Raw genomic sequence first — 15,818 nt, forward strand, 5'->3', positions numbered from 1 at the left:
ACAAGTTAAATTAATAAATTTCTATGCTATGCATTATGGTGCAAGCAACTTGTGCCGCAGAGCGTGACATAGTGAGGAAAATCCTTACCACACTCATACATTTCAACCCCAAACACGATTCATCCACTTGTATCTGTCCATTAAACACTCCAAAGACTAAAATCATCAAGTAATCATCCAAATTTTCAATCATTTACTAATTACTAATCCACCCCTGATTAGTAAATTAGTTACCAAGATGTTATAAAAGATCTCTTAAACACATTTAAAAACCCATGGGCGTAGTCCAAACTACAAGATTATAGCTAAGACAAGTTTTGAACACTTAAAATAAATTAGAATGACTTAGGTGTTTAAGGCTTAAACTAAAAGAACTTGAATATTAGGCTAGTGGGTACCAACTAGCCAATAAGAGGATATAAAGTTCAAGAACTCAAGTTGTAAACAAAACTCAAAACTCCTGAGAAAGATTACGCTGCTCATAAGGATAAGACATCTAGAACCTTGGTTGATATTGCCACATTAAAACTCACATGGGTCATCACTAGCCAATGTATGTTTTGAGTGCTCATAATCAAGTTCCTCTCTAAAACTCCAAAACTTATGGTGGCATAAACCAACCATCTTGAGTTTGAGTATCATAAAGACACCCTCATCTATAGAGGTTTGAAACTTGTGTGTGCCGTACTCGGTGCTCATTTGTTTGAGCATTACAAAACTAAAATTTATTCCGTGTAACACCACTTTTTCTTTCTCAATTATTTAACTCTACCATAGTAATTAGAACAAAACTCATCTTTTTAAAACAACTTATCATCATAGAAAATTTCTTTTCATGATAGAAAGAAAAAATGTATTATTAGAAAACACTACCATAATAGAAAAGAGTTAAACTAACTTTACAAAGTTTTGTCATGGTAGAAAAGGATTTTTCATAAATAAATAAAACAATTTCAGACTGATTACCATAGTACGAAAAAGTCTACCATGGTAATTTAGGAGTTTGCCAAATAATAAAAGTGTACAAAATAGGATCCAATTAATAACAAGAGTTTATAAGCCAAATTATTGTTATAAATCATAAATAATACTTAATTGATATAAACAAGGGTGCTTTGGCCTAAAAATATATTTATCAAGATCATCAAGATGAGAAGAAGTTCTCTTTTTTACACCTTTTTTGGCAACAAATTTATTTGAGGTTGTTCTCTACCTTTTTTTTTATGAGAGAGGGCCTTATTAAAATGCATTACATTAAGGGGATTCAAATCCTAGAGACTCATTTAATACTAATTTCCTCAAGTTTGAGGAGTAATATCATTAAAAGCAAAGTTGGAAAGACCTCTTTTAGCCAAAGTATCAGTGACACAATTGCTTTTTCTTGGAATAAATTAAAGCTTGACATCCCAAGAATAACTGAGGAAGTGCTTAATTTGCAATAAGCATATTAATAAGAACTATAGAGTCTAAATATCCCACTATCTAGTTACCTCTACAATCTCTCAAGACACCTCCACAAGTAGCTTGTTGCTTATATCTAGACAAAACTCTATCCACATTCATTTTGACAAAATTCATAAGTGGTGGAAACCATTCACTATAAAAAAAGGTATATATAATGGTTCTAGAGCTATTTTAGTAGTGATTTAAATTGCTACCATCGACCTTAGTAACAGTTTGTGGAACTGCTACTATATAAAGTGTAGCAAGCAATACAGCATAGTCAAACTGCTACAAGAAATGTAAAGGTTTAGATAAATGGCTATGCCTGAATTGAAACAAAATCGCACCCAAAATTTGGTAGATTAGTTTGAATATTTAGTAGGAAAATGGTAGCAGTTTATAGAATCGCTATAACCAGTGAAAACTTGATGGTGCACTAACAATGGTTGTGATTTTAGTAGCAATTCCTGAACCATTGCAAGTGTTGGAATTTTAAATTTTTTTCCTTTTAGCTTATGAGAGATATGCTCACCAAAAATCACAAATTTTCCTTTGATTTGAAGAACAATAAGTATTAGGTTTATCTATTTATAGAAGTTGTCAAATCAAGCAACTACACCCAACAGGGAGTGAATTGGGTGTTTAGCAAATTTTTCACTTCAAATAAAATATTTTACAAAACTTAGCTTAAATGAAGGTATAACTAGAAGTTTATCAAAACAAGTTTAAATAAATTACAAATACTTTAATTGCAAGAGTTTATAAACTCTTGATAGAAAGATTAAATCAAATTTCTAAAAAAAAGATGTATAAGATTGAAAACAAAAACTCTTTAAAAATAAATTTGTAAGTCTTTAAAACAAGAGAATAAACAATTTAAGGAGTTAAAAATCACTTTGTCATATAGAGATCTTACAATAAATAAGGTATCCAAAATAAAGAACTAAGAGAGCAAGAGTAAAATACATTGAATGTAAGAGAGTAAGGGATAGAGATACTGTACAAGAGATTTATCCTAGTTTAGTCCAATTGCTTATTGCCACATCTAACATTTTAACACTCTAAGTATGCCATCTAATAGAAGGAGAAATTTATACCATCATGAATTTCAATCCTACGAACTAGTTGCTAACTAAGGGGTAAATTAGTAATTAGTAGATTGATTGTCATTTAGATGTTGAGATAGTATTTTGTGTTGTTTGGTTATAGTGTTGACAGGATTGAAGGGTAGAATGACAATCCAAGTCATAACGCACGAACACAAGTGAGATTGACCTTATTATGCCACACGCTGCGGTGTATTATCCAAGAATCACTTAAAGCTGACATGATCAGCTCGTGAAAGTAAAAGAAGAAGTGCTGGGAAGCAGAGTCGGAGAGGAAAAGAGGTTCTTATCTACTAGGGCAAGCAATATATAGGAGGTTTGAATTCTGCTTCAATTAGTAACTTGTTAGGTAAGTATTGTACAATCTTAAGCTTCAATTCTACCCCATTTTTATTGAATTTCATTGGTTGAGAAATTAAATCATGAAGTTTTAAGGTATTGTAGTCTAAAAGAAAGGTTTAAAATGGGTTAATGAATATAGAATTAAGGTTTTATGACTAGTATGGAGTTGAATGGTTAAGAATTGAGAGTTCAAGCTCAAATTAGCCTAAAGGTTAGGTTAAAAGGATGAAATTATGTGAATAAATGAGTTAGGAGGTTGTTATGATCATTTGAATAGCTTATTAGGCCAATGACTATGGATAACAAACTTATAAGTTAAAAAGGATTTGTTGAACTATTTTATGTGTTAAGGGATTTGGTTTAGCTAAATCAATACTTGTGCTAAGTATTGAGAATTGACTGAGAGACACTGTGTTGTGTAGATTGAGTACTTGTGGTATTTCTCGTGAGAATATACACCTTTTAGAGCTTAGTGTGATTGATAACCCTTAGTAGCAATGGTTAAAGGTAATTGGAATAATTCTTTTACTTGTTTGTTTGTGAAACTGTTTACAAGTATTTTTATATAACTACGTGCATTTGTGTTGTGGAATTGATAAAGTAGCAGCATTATGAAATAATATGCATACGGGTGTGTGAGTATTGATTGAAATGAAATTTGAGGTGCCATATGCATTGACATGCATTGCATCCGTGAGAATACCCTAGATTATAGTAGGGGGGACATGGCCCTATCTTGAATAGGTCTAAAAAGTCCTAATGATCCAGAGCGTAGAGCTTGACTCTGCCACGACGGACTTAGAATATGGAATGATCCACGAGGTTACCCTAAACTAGGGAAGGGGGTTATGGTCTTACTTTATATAAAGCTAGCAAGTCTTGATAATCCAAAGCGTAGAGTTTAACTCTGCCATGATAGACCTAAGAAAGCACCCACAAGGAGGATTACTTGCTTTGAGCAGTGATATGGTGGGCCCTGTTCCATGTGACTCGAAGTCCTCATCTGAGCATAGAGATTATTCCACTAGTGGAACTAAGAATGCAATTCATGAGCGTAATGAGATTAATGAGAATGAATTCTTATATATGCATATGATATTGCTTTTACTGATACACATGCTACTTTATCTTTTATTTATGATCTTGCTTACTATCCGGTAATTAGAGTTACCTCTGACTTATTAGGATGTATGTCTCACTCTATTACTTTTGAACACAGGTAAAGAGAACATGAGAAGGCCGAAAAAGGATGTGAGGAAAAAGTAGCTTTGATTGGTAGTAGTATAACTATTATCTGAGTAAAATGAATGTATGATATGTTGTTAAAGTTTGAGTTGCCAATTAGGATGTATAATTGATTGTGTATATGAATGGTGTTGTGAAATCTTGCTTGTATTTGTGTTTGATATTGTATCTCGTCAAGGGTGCTCTAGTGAAGAGTATGTGGGTAGGTCCAGATGCCATTCAAGCAAGTGTATGTCGTATGTAGCTTGTTCTACTTGTTTATATGTGAATTGATATGTTAAATGTGAAATTGATTGCGAATTGTGTATAGATGTGAGAACTTGACACAAATTATGAGGTGGAGCTCCATTTAGAAGAGTCAAGTATATTGTGATTTCCAACCATATGGTGAGACGGAGCCTCATATGTAAGAGTCGGAAGGTTAAAAGTAGAATAAGTTTAATTGTACATATGTGAATATGTGTTGTATGCATATTCCTCATATAAATCCATAATTGTGTAATGTGGCATTGAGAGGCTAAATGGGCAATTGATGTGATATATGTGGTATGAGGTGTCAATCAAGTGTATGTGGTTCTTTTAGACTTAGTTCAAGGCCCGAAGTGATCCAGTGGGATAAGGAATGAGAATTGAGCACTTAGGGTGTAACTTTTGAATGAAAAAGTGACTTTTTACACCTGAGTGTTCAATTTAGATTGGACCATCAGATCAAGTTCAAACTTATTCCATTAGCTAGTATATGTTGTAAACTTTGTGTGGGCTCTTGAATCACTCCAATCGAATGTCGGATGTAGAAATAACGCATGGTGAAAGTTCATCTTTTGAGCTGTCAGATGACAACAGAAATTGCTGTCATATGCGTCATGGCACAAGATGCACCCGCCGTGGCATATAACCTAGATAGAAACAGAGTACGTTGCTCTGTACCATATGCTGCGATGCATGTGGTACAAATTGTGACACATGACCTTTTTTGGGATTGAGATGTTGTGTCTTGTCGAGTTATATGATTACATTTGCACTTCCGCTAGCCCTCTTATTCAAATATATATTTTAAGAAATTGAGATCCCATAATTTGAAAACAACTAAAGGGCTATTACTTTGATATTAATTTATGATCATATTATTGATTACGTGATTGGGAATGGTAAAGTTCGGATTGATTAGGGATTTTATAGTTTGGTCTTAGTCTTCTTTTGTTTTGGTCTCTTTGTGCATTACATCACATTAGTTGGCAACTTTTGCATATTCATTGCTCTTTTTCGACCTCAAACCACCTATTTACTAACTTTTTACCTTTACTCTAAAGGAGGGGAGAAAGCTACAGTTGCTCTACAGTAGCTATGAGAGGATATGGTAGAATTCCACAACACACACGGGCTCAAAATGCCCAAGATGTGTAAGATTTAGAGGTGCCATCAAAACAAGCTCAAGGTAATAACCCTATAATAGCACGTATGTTGGAAGTAATGCTAGACATTCAGCAAATTCCAGTGGGCTGTGATGCCCTGAACCATAATAAGGATCACGAGGAGCCAAGGCCAAAGTAAGAGGTAAGGCTTGAGGCTGAAGAGAGAGTAGAACTTGAGATGCAATTGAGTAGGCCAGCGACCTCCCATGCTTTAGGTAATAGGCCAGTGACTGGTAAGGAAGATTAAGAGATTCTTATAGACTGAGTCTGGAGGACTTTTTCATAGTTGAATCCACTAACCTTCAATCATAGTATGAGAGGGGGGATGCTGAGAACTAGATTGAGAGAATGGAGACAATCTTTGAGGTTACTCCATGTTCCTTTAAGCAGAGAGTGGTATTAGCCATAGTACAATTGATTGAGGATGCCAAGTATTGGTGGCATTTGGTTAGACCTTCTGGTATTAGTCGACTTAGCTAGGAGCAGTTTAAATCTTTGACTACCACTTCCTTATAGCATTAAAGATGAAAAGAAAGTAGAGTTTTATCCATTTCAGTAGGTAGACATGGATAAGGAGTCATTTATGAGGAAGTTCAACTAACTTTTCAAGTTTGTGACTTACTTGCACGAGAAAGATAATAGCAAATAGAAGGTTAAGAAGTTGATTGAGAAGATTTGCCCTAAGTATAGAAGGCAAATTGCATTACTGGGAGAAGCTACATATAAGGAAACCTATAACTGACTTCATATAGCTGCAAGATAAGGTCGGGAGGTAGATGTTGAGAAGAGAAGAGATAACTATGGGTGATTTTCCACTCCGTTAGGCCCAATTGGAGGAATATTCAAGAGAGGTAGTTCTAGCACCAGTGGTTTTGAATCCTCAGGCAGGAGAGTTTTCAGTAGAGGATCACAGTCTCAAGAAGTGATTGGCTAAGGTATAAGGTTTAATAAAGCTAGAGACTTTAGATCTCCACAACAGTCGAGTCAAATAGCTACTGCCCTACATCTCATGTGAGCACTACATGCTCATTAATGTGTACAATTTGTGGGCAAAACCATCCTGGAAGGTATTAGACATGCTACATTTGTGGTGGCATGGGCCATTTTATGAAGGATTGTCCCAAGAACTAAGGCAGAGTTTTTGAATAGCAACTGATGGTTCCAGGTTAAGTGTACACTATTTCCCAGGAGGAGGGTCAGAAAGCACCGAATCTAATCACAAGTATAATCTCTATCCACAAGTAAAGAGTTAAGACTCTATTTGACTCAGGAGCTACTGTTTCATTCATGTCGCATGGTTATATGAAAAAACTAAGTTTGCCTGTGTATGAATTACCCTATATAGTTAAGGTGTTTGTCCCTTCTGGATTACTAGATGAGACCAATAAAGTGTGTAAGGAAGTTGAGTTGTGCTTTGAGGGTAAGACTTTTGTGATAGATCTGATCTAATTCCTATGCAAGGACTATATGTGGTCATTGAAGGGATTGGTTAATAGTAAATGATGCTACCTTGGATTGCACCAGAAAGATGGTATTACTACCAATTCATGTGATGCCAATTGTGATTTCCACAATAACTGTTGATCAACCAAGATTGTTGTCAATAGTACAAACTGAAAGGTTAGTTTCTGAAGGCTGTTAGGCCTATGTAGTTTTCTTTATAGTAAAAGGAAACAGAATTGGTAATATTGATGAGATTCGAGTAATAAACGAGTTTCCTAAAGTGTTTGCAAACAAGGTATCAGGTTTGCTACTAGAATGAGAAGTGAAATTCTCTATTGATTTGGCACTTAGTACCAAGCCTATTTCGAAAGCTCTATATAAGATGGCTTCTTCAAATTGGTAGAACTTAAGAAGTAGCTTGAAGAGTTACTAGAGAAGGGCTTCATATGCCTTAGTGTATCACTATAGGTTCGCCAGTCCTATTTGTGAAGAAAGCATGGCAGCTTATAATTATATATTAACTACAGGAAACTAAATAAGGTGATAGTAAAGAACAAGTACCTACTTCCAATGATAGATGATTTGCTAGATCATCTAGTGAGAGCTTTAGTGTTTTCTAAGATCGATCTATGATTTGGGTACCATCAATTGAGGGTTAATACATAGATGTTCCTAAGACAATGTTTCATACTCGATATAGCCACTTTGAGTTCTTGGTGATGCCGTTTGGGTTGACAAATGTGCCTGCAATTTTCATGGACTACATGAACTAGATATTTCATCCTTTCTTAGATTAGTTTTTTGTCATATTCTTATATGACATACTGATATACTCTAAGGATGTGGAAGAGCATGTGAGGCATTTGAGAACTGTACTAAGGATTTTGAGGGATAACTGGTTATATGCTAAGCTAAATAGGTGTGAATTCTAGCTACAGGAGGAAAGGTTTCTCAAAAACATGGTGTCAGTTGAGGGTATTTCACTAGATTCTCACAAAGTAAACACAGTGTTACAATGGGAATGGCTAAATTCAATAACCGAGGTATGAAGTTTTTTGAGTTTGGCTGGTTATCAAAGATTTATTTAGGGATTTTCATAAATTGTTATCCCTTTGATTCAATTAATGAGGAAGGATCAGCCTTTTATTTGGGATGATCCAGAGCATAGAGTTTAACTTCACCATGACAGACCTAAAAAACCACCTATATGCAAAAAGGATTACCTGGTCTGAGCAGTGGTATGGTAGGCCCTGTTCTATGTGATTGGAAGTCCTAGTCTAAGCGTAGAGATTACTCCACTAGGTGAAACTAGGAATACATTGCATGAGCATGATGATATTAATGAGAATGAATTTCTATATATGCATATGGTATTGTTTTACTAATACACATGCTACTTTATCTTTTGTTTATGATTTTGCTTACTAACTAGTAATTGGGGTTACCTCTGAGTTATTGGGATGTATGTCTCACTCTGTTACTTTTAAACATAGGTGAAGAGAGCATGAGAAGGCCGAAAAAGGAAGCAAGAAAAGAGTAGCCTTGATTAATAGTGGCATGACTACTATCTAAGTAAAATGAATGTATAATATGTTGTTAAAGTTTGAGTTGCCAACTAGGATGCTAAGTTATTGTGTATATGAATAGTGTTGTGAAATCTTGCTTGTATTTGTGTATGATATTGCATCTCACTAAGGGTGCCCTAGTGAAGGGTATGTGGGTAGGCCTAGATGCCATTCAAGTAATTGTATGTTGTTTATAACTTGTTCCACTTGTTTATATGTGAAATGATGTGTTAAATGTGAAATTGATAGTGAATTGTGTATATATATGAGAACTTGATACAAATAGTAAGACGAAGCCCCATATGTAAGAGTCGAAGGGTTAAAAATAGAACAAGTCTAATTTTATATATGTTAATATGTGTTATATGTGTATTCCACATACAAGTCTACAATTATGTAGCATTAAGAGGCCAAAATGGGAATTGATGTAATATATGTGGTATGAGGTTTCAATCAAGTGTATGTGATCCTTTTGGGCTTAGTTCAAGGCCTGAAGTGGTCTAATAAGATAAGGAATGAGAATTGAGCATTTAGGATGTAAGTTTTGAATGAAAAAGTGACTTTTTGCATCTAGTTGTCCAATTTTATATCATATCATTAGATCCAGTCTAAACTTATTCCATTAGCTAGCATATGTTGTAAGCTTTGTGAGGGACCTTAAATCACTTTAATCGGATGTTAGATGTGGAAATGGCGTGCAGTGAAAGTTCATCTTTCAAGCTATCATATGATAGTAGAAATTGCTATCATATGTGCAACGGTGCATGATGTGCTTGCCCAACGTATGGTACAAACAGAAATAGAGCACGTTACTTTGTACCACATGTTGCAGCACATGTGGTACAAGCTGCAGCGCATGACACTTTTTCAAGGTTAAGATGTTGTGTCTTGTTGAGTCGTATGACTGCGTTTGTGCTTTTGCTTGCCCTCTTATTTGAATATATGTTTTAAAAAGTCAGGATCCCGTGATTTGAAAAAAAAATAAAGGGCTATTACTCTAATATTGATTTATGATTGTATTATTAATTGTGTGATTGGGAATGATAAAGTCCAGATTGATTAGCAACTTTACAAAATCAATGTAGCACTATCAGAGTACTTATAGTAGAACTTTTTACTACTCTTTGAAAACATAACTCCTCCAGTTATTGAAAAACAATAAAATTCTTTTCTTTCTTTTTGTAATATGGCATACTTAATAGATATAGATAAGAAGATATCATTCACTAATCGGCTCAGGATGATTTTAATTGAAACTTATCTTTACTTCAAATCATGTATGTCTTTAGAACCTTAGTGAGATCTCAATCCTGACCTTTCTAGTTCCTTTCCTTTCTTTAACCTAGCACGGTTATTACTCTCCAAGTCTCACCACGCATCATAAAATTTAAATCATAAAAAGTGTTCTTATGAACACCATTACAATCATCCATAACATTATATAAAAGATATGCCATATAACATATGGCCTTGAAAATATCCTCAAAATATTAGTAGACTAAATGTCTATTATATGTTTATATATATATATATATGACTAGTCAAAAAGATCACTCTCTTGTATGCCACCCTTTTATACCTTAGTCTTTCATTTATCAATTCCACCAGTGCCTAAAAGGTTAGTTAGAGAGATTGAGATTCAGAGAATCTCAGTAGCAACTATACAACTCATGTATTTACAACATGATATATTCATACCTTTTCATAAAACATTAAAGAGAAACCATGTATATAAACATCATTACCATAGCATGCAAATTCACATTGGCCAAGGAATCCAACATAACATCATCATCATCATCATCATCATTATAAGCATACATGGAAAATAGTTCATCTTAACATGCTCAAAAATAAATACAAGAGTTAGTAGTAGTTAGCTACCTGTTGTTGCTTTATCTCTTGAAGTCTCCAACCTCAAGGTTTTCTTACAATACCAACTCCTATGATAATACTAGGGTTAAAATTCATACAAAGTTTATTTTATAAATAAAGAATGCACCCTAGCCTACCCCAACTTAGTGCTTGACCTCGAGATTGAAAAGGTGACTCACTTTGGCTTAAAAACATATAATTGTAACATATAAACTTAAACTTCTTTGGCTCATAGTGACTAGATTAGGTGGCAACAAGTGCCTTATACAACCCATGTCTAGTATAGGCCCAAATATGGAACATATATTCCGTAACTTGGACATGAGGAATTCTTAAGTTTCTGCCTCGTACATAAATTTTCTAGAATTTTGTATTAATTGTGAAAAATCATAACTAATTATAGACAAATAATTTGGGCATGATCTTAGCCTCTAAATAAACCTTGAGATGTTCTCTATAAAAGAAAAATCATTTATAGAAGCTCCCTTTGTTACAGGAACCACTTGTAGCCTCAAGATCCCTACTGTTCCAGATTAAAATATAGCTATTTCTGGTTTTTACATCCAAACTTTAAAAATTCACAACTCATTGAATAATAATCGTATGCGCATGATTTTGGTACCTATTTATCCATATTAAACTCAATTTTAATATTCAAATATCATTTAGGCCATTACGTGAGCTTGTCATTCCAGAATCACAAGCAAAGTTCACTTTAGCTAAACTTGCTTCTAGTGATTTCCAGACTTCTGGCCTTAAATTAAAGAGATCATAACTTTTCATATACTTATTTGTTTAACACGAAATTTTTTAAATCTTATTATGTCTCTACTAAAACATATCTATAGTTTGTATTCAGAAATGAAGTACACAATCTATAAAGTACCGCACAACCAACCAGACTCTAAATTGAACAGTGTTGAACTAATACTTGTATCTCATAGATTATCCTTTGGGTTTGAAACTATAACTTGTTTTTAAACATGTTAGGATAGGCTAGCACCCAAGAGGAAGTGCATTAGGTGACACTTAAAAATTTTTAAAACTTGAAAAGAGTAAAGAACATAAGTGTGAAGGAAGAGAATGAAACACACGAGATTTATATTGGTTTAGCCACAAAATTGGCCTACGTCCATTCCTCAAAATCACACTTGAGATTTTCAACTAAAATCACAAGCTTTAATGGGTATTTGCTACCATAATATAACTCTCAAGACTAAACTTATCTTGATTTACTTAACAAACCTTGCTACTATCCAGCAAGTTGTTATAAACACTTGAAAAATTTCTTTTCAAGATTTCTGATAAAATAAGATAAGCTTTTACAGAAAACTCTCTTAAAGAGTAAATGAGAATACAATTGAAATCTTATAAACTTATGAAAGCTTTCCACAATTCTTTTCAAGAATAATGAATAAATGCAATAAGTAAAAGCACAATTTGAAAGCACTTTAAATGCACAAATTATAATTTGTTCGCTCAATGATCATTTTTTTTGGTTTAAAATGAATCATTTATATAGTTTTTAAAAGTTGACAGACCGTTGCAACAGTAATTCTATCTATTAGTGTATTTTCTTATGAGTGATTGGTATAATCATGCGTGAATTTGCACTAGAGTTGTTCTAGAAAACTGAGTGTAATAAATCACGCGTGAATACCTTGTACATGTAGTTTTGCACTTTTGAAAAACCATTCAGTTCTATATGCTAAAACTCACGTGGTACCATATTACCCTTTTATGTGGTTTTGCACTTATGAAAATTCATTTAGTTCTGTGTGTTAAAACTCGTGTGGTACCATATTGCTCTCACGCATGGTTTTGCATATAAGAAACTATCATTAGTTCTGTGTGACAAATTATACGTAGAACCTCTTCTCTCTCACACATGAAATGACTAGCAGAATGCCAAAGCCTTTCTGTGTAATTAAAACTCTCATGAAACCAGAATGGTATCATGCATGAAATTGCAAGCATTAAAGCATAAATTTATCTAGTGCATTTTTATGCATGGAACTTCACATAACTGAAGAAATATTTTGCAGGATCAAGAGATATAGATTTGTGAATCAATGATCATACAAGTGAATAATTTTAGCTTAGCTTGAGAAATTTAAGACTCAACAAAACAAAGTGTGATTGTGCAACAAGTGACAAATCATATGTGGCTACCATCAGTTTCATGCATGGTTTTGCACTTTGTCATAATGCAATGAAGCATAGATGCTAAACTTGTGTGGACAACAAAGGCTTTCACACATGGTTTTACATGTAGAACCAAAACTTAAGGCATCACATAACACAAGTGCTTAATCACACTTGAAGAATTTCTTCATATATCTACTGCTCATTGACTATTGAAAGGTCTTTTTTTCAATCATCTATTAGCAGAAGAAGGGAAAGCCAAGGCTATAGCATTTTATGAAATTGACAAAGCTCCTAAAGTTGAGTGTGCCTTTTGGTATGTTGCTTCTCTTGAAGCCCTTGAAAACAAATTATTTAGTAGGTAAATTTTAGTTCTTCAAATCTCCTTATTCTTTTTATGCTCAAGTAGAGGTTTTTATTTTTGATGATGTCAATTTGTAGGAAGTAAGGTAGTTTGCAATAAACTATGGTATTCTTGAATAAATTTTAGATATGCAAAAAATATTATCTCATCTCTAGGCAACACCTAGGGCTATAACCACGCGCGTTATAGTATGCTTAGGGACTATAGGCATTCATGAAAAATATCATATTTTATTATTTTTAACATGGAAGAGTGTGTTCAATTCAATATTAAGGAATATATTTGGCATTATGATATTGACAAAAAATACATGTCATGTTCCATCTTCATTTCTTCTCCCATAAGTTTCAAAATTTTTGTATCTAATTTAAATTTGTCGAATAGACTATTGAGATAGAAAAGACAATAGAAGGGCAGCTGCTGGTGGATAATGTATAATGGTTGGAGGGATCAAGGTGAGAGGCAAGGAAGCATTTATGTTGCAGGAGAATTCCTAGCCTCTCAAAAGCAGTGACAGTATCATCTTTCTATCTGTTAGCTTATTTTACTTCATTTTATTGTTTCTTTGCTCTGGTATAGATTTTATTTGTTACACTTCATTTTGTCATAAATTGATGGCATAGAAATTTTAACTAGGGGACTCAAAATGTGGCTTTATCCAACGTAACAAGCTTTGTATCATTATAAATGTCTGTGTTTGTCCATCCAACTTAACAGGTTCGGGTATTTCCTTCATAATATGTTGCTGCTGCTTCTAATAATTGATCCTAACAATAGATTCTATTATATGTGGTTAAGGTTTCTATAAGGCAAAGTTGAGAGATAATATATGTTCTTTTTGCAGATTATTTGTTGGAACATTATTATTTTGATTCTGCCACTCTTATTCTTTTAGACAAGAAGGAAAATAAACAATAAGAGTGTGTGATATTCTTTTTCTTACTTACTAGTGTTGGTACTGCATGTCAAATGATGATTGAGGTTATGGTTCTACCTTTTTTGGGAACTAATGTTTGATATTTATTTTACAGAAATGATTGAGGGATGTTATTTTGAGTGATGACAAAATGTACATTCCAATGAGGTTTTTTCTCTAGTTGATTAATAGATATCTTTATCCTTTGCTGGATGCACATGAATTCTTGAACTTTTTGTTAAATGAACTTGTGGACATTTTGGAGAAAGAGACACAGGCTGCAAAAAAGTTTAAGAGACCTCACCACATTCTGATCCTACAAATGTACCCATGAATAGTTTAGCTAATAGTGATAAAAAGGAGCATTTAGTCAAGGAGGGTGCACAAATATTTTTAAGTGACTACCTTTACCAATCTATTGTTTTTATCTTAGCATGTAGCTTGTCGCAAGCATGAATGGCAATTGATATGTTGGAGTCTCGCTCTATGCATATTCCTCTATCTGATTCTTTAACATCTGCTGTGTTAGTCAAGTATAAAGCAAATGCTGCAATATCTAAAAGTTCTCTGTAGGAGGTTCTTTTTAGTCAAGTTGTCATATCGATGTTTACTATACAACTCTTACATGCATGCGGATAAGTCATCAACTTTTCTTATTTACCAAGCACATTTTGTGAGCAGGTGTGATGGATGTCAGCTTTTCTTACCCACTCCAAGCTTGAAATAAACAGCTATATACACATGCAAGACTCCCCTTGCATTCTAGAGAATAATATAGGCAACGCAAACCATCAAATCCTATCTAATATCTATATATATATATAGCCTCATGCTTTGCAGCAACCTTTTACCATTGTACCAATGCAATTTTGAATTAAAAAGATGTATGAACCTTCATGTAAACCTTATATATTTTATTGATCACAATCATTTATTTTTTATGTTTGGATAAGCAAAATGCACTAGCTACATCAAAGAAACTCTTCTAGGTTTTTCCATGATAATCTAATCCATTGAAAACAAGTAGTCATAATTTGGGCTTTCTTAGAGCAATAAAGTTTGGTGATTAATATTAGCAATTCAATTTTCCCATGATAGCATATTTTGTAACAACTTTGTCTTGTCAGCACGTTTAAGAAGTAATTAGTAAATATGTTTTACTTTCTAGGTTTTTTAATGCAACGCATTTAAGATTATTTAAGTATAAGTGTAATCTCATTCCTTAACATCATTTTGTGATCAATTGTTTTTCTCCTCACGTGGAATGAAATCTTTTTTAAACAATCAAAATTAATTGCTACTACTTAGTCTTATTTGATATGTCTGCAGCATGGTTCTGTAGGAATAAATGAGTCAATGATTACTTTTATTTAATTTTTTCTTTAATGTTTATCAAATATCATTGTCTTCTTGAATCACCATGCTAATATTAATCGTTCATGATGTTTATGATGAAGATTACATTTTTTTTTTGAAAGTTTCACATCGCATTTTTCATATATTCCATAACTGTTTATGCTTAATTACTATTAAGATTACTTCTTCAAACATACTTATGTTGCTCATTTTGACATGAGAACAACTTCAACGAAGCATTCTACAGTGATGGGCTGATGGCAAATTCTAGAGCACTAGCAAGAAGAGGTTATGTTTCAGGTAGAAGGTGTTGGCCCAATCCTTTGATCATGTTAGAAAGAGTGAGAGCTTGAGCGAGAAGGAGATAATCTTCCTCATAATCAGTGAGGACTATAATTTAGAATTTGAAAAGTAGAAACTAATTTTCAATGTAGTTGTATATGGTGAGATCAATTGTAGAAAATAAATTGTAGAAAGAGTGAGAGTTTGAGTGAGATATGGTTATATGTTAGAAACTTCATACTCTCAATACCTTATTGACATTCGAAAATTTGTTTCAATTAACTTGCTTGATTATAATTCATTTATTAATTGTTACTGGGAGAA

The sequence above is a fragment of the Prosopis cineraria genome, unplaced genomic scaffold, assembly GCF_029017545.1.
Source record: "Prosopis cineraria cultivar Desert tree isolate PC_DT_omini unplaced genomic scaffold, ASM2901754v1 PC4, whole genome shotgun sequence".
In the NCBI taxonomy this organism is placed as follows: domain Eukaryota; kingdom Viridiplantae; phylum Streptophyta; class Magnoliopsida; order Fabales; family Fabaceae; genus Prosopis; species Prosopis cineraria.